At 38.9% G+C, this 2440-nt stretch overlaps 1 long non-coding RNA gene across 1 annotated transcript in view; it reads right to left on the bottom strand.

Annotated features, from left to right (window-relative positions):
• LOC107182390 overlaps positions 1-2232 on the bottom strand; it is a 4095-nt gene extending 1863 nt beyond the window's left edge. The window contains exon 1 of the long non-coding RNA XR_001513111.1: positions 2043-2232. This is a non-coding gene — a long non-coding RNA (uncharacterized LOC107182390). The remainder of the gene's footprint in view (positions 1-2042) is intronic.
• Positions 2233-2440: the final 208 nt, after the last annotated feature.

The following is a 2440-nucleotide window of genomic DNA, read 5'->3' as shown; positions in this document are numbered from 1 at the left end:
TTAGCATAATGTTTCCGAGACTCATCCATGTTGTAGAATGTTATCAGTACATCATTCCTTTTCATGGCTGAATAATATTTCATTGCACAGATGTATCACATTTCGTTTAACCATTCATCCACGGATGGATAATAGTGCATTTTGTTTATCCACTATCTAATTCCGGAATATTTTCCTCACCCAAGAAGAAATCCATACCTGTTAGCCATTGCTCCCTTTTCTTCTTCCCCACCCCCAGCCCCTAGCAATCATCATCTACTTCCTGCTCATATAAATGTTCCTGTTTTGGAAATTTCATATAAGGGAATCATAAAATATGTAGCTTTCTGTGACTGGCTTCTTTCACTTAGCATAATGTTTCCGAGACTCATCCATGTTGTAGAATGTTATCAGTACATCATTCCTTTTCATGGCTGAATAATATTTCATTGCACAGATGTACTGCATTTTGTTTATCCATTCATCAGTCGATAAGCACTTGGGTTGTTTCCACTTTTGGGCTATTATAAATAACTAGAGGCCCAGTGCACGAAATTAGTGCATGAGTAGGGCCTCTAGGTCTGGCCAGTGATTAGGGCTGGCTGGGGCCTTCCTTCATTCCATGCCACACCCTGGTGGTCAGCGCACGTCATAGTGAGTGATCGAACTTCCGATCTCCCAGCCGAACTCCTGAGAGGACACTTTGCATATTAGCCTTTTATATATATAGATGTTGCTATGAACATTTGTGTACAAGGTCTTGTGTGAACATGTGTTTTCATTTTTTTAGGTAAATACCAGGAGTGGAGGTGATGAGTCATAGGATAACGTTTTTATGAACTGACAAACTGCTTTCCAAAGCTGCAGCACCATTTTACATTCACCAGCAATGTGTGACTGATCCAATTTCTCCACATCCTTGCCAACACTTGTTATTATCTATCTTTTTATAGCCATTCTAATGGGCCAAAATTTTTAAGGTAAAAAATAACCCAAATTGCTCAAGGTGTTTTGGCTCAGTAGATAGAGCATCAGCCTGCGGACTGAAGGGTCCCAGGTTCGATTCCAGTCAAGGGCACATGCCCAGGTTATAGGCTCCATCCGGGGGGTGGGGAGGAGTGTGCAGGAGACAGCCTGATCAATGATTCTCACTCGTCATTGATGTTTCTATTTCTTTCTCCCTCTCCATTCCCCCTCTGAAATCAATAAAAATATATTTAAAAAAAAATAACCCAAATCAATAGAAGTATGAACTAGATATATTCCTGGAAGTGGAATTGCTGGGTGAAAGAGTATGTACACATTTGCAATTTTGACCAAAGCTGTTAAATTATCCTTCGCAGAGAGGTTTGCCAAATTAGATTCCCACTGGTAGTGAATGAGTGTCTGCTTCCCATCCTTACAATACAGTGTTATCAGACTTTATTTTTTTGCCAATCCAATAGGTAAAACTATACATAAGTATATTGTGAGTACAATTTGCATTCTACACATCTGAGTACATTTTTAAATAAACAATTATATTTCATTTCCAGTAAACTGATGGTAGCCTTTGCCCACTTTCCTATTGAGTTGTTGGTCCTTTATTTATTACTGATTTGTGAAAAAACCATACATTAGGGAAATTAGCCCTTTGACTAAAAGAACTGCAAATATTTTTCCTACGTTGTTGTTTGATTTTGCTTACTATGGTTTTGGTCACGCATAATTTTCATATTTTTATGCAGTGTCCTTTAACAATTTTAATGGTTTCTGAGTTTTGTGTCATATCTGGGGGGGAACGATTACAATATATTCAAGAGTTGAACTGTTGACCACGATTTCTTTCCCCTTGTCCTTTCATGATACTTAAGCTTTTCCAATCTGATAGGAAAATTAGAAATGTAAAATACATGGGCTTTTTGCCTACTCTCCCAATTTTACTAAAACTCTTGAGGTAGTAGTAAGAGAAAGAGAACTCTTTTTTCTAATTCAAACATTTAGCATTCAAAGAACAGTCTACATACTTTCATTTGATTTTTAACTAAAAAATAAAACGTAAAGAAATACTTTCAAATAATTACCAACAGCAAGGATCCGCAGCAGGGCTAGCATCCACCTCTTGTGCACCAGCTTCCAGACAGGAGTAGTTATGAGAAATAGCGGAGAGAGAAAAGCTACGCCAAAAACTTCCAGCCCGGTGAGTTCCAGTGTTTGCAGCGGAAAGTAATAAATCATCGGAGGCAGGTCATGCCAGAGAGACCAAGTAACGTATCCTAGAAGAAAAAGCTTTTTCAGAGAAAGACCAAGGGCAACTTTGTCATCGTTTCAAACAGTAACCACGCCCCTCCACTAGGTCCTCCCGGCATTAAAGTCTCTTCATTTGGAACATCCGGGTTGAAGTGGGTTTCCTGCCAGGACCTTGATTGACATTTCCTTACCTACGTTGCCTTTCAGAATGAGAAATATGAAAACCGACAAG

The sequence above is a fragment of the Myotis davidii genome, unplaced genomic scaffold (assembly GCF_000327345.1).
Source record: "Myotis davidii unplaced genomic scaffold, ASM32734v1 scaffold455, whole genome shotgun sequence".
Taxonomy (NCBI): Eukaryota; Metazoa; Chordata; class Mammalia; order Chiroptera; family Vespertilionidae; genus Myotis; species Myotis davidii.
The sequence above is the reverse complement of the archived record's forward strand: the minus strand, read 5'-3'. Positions and strand labels throughout refer to the sequence as shown.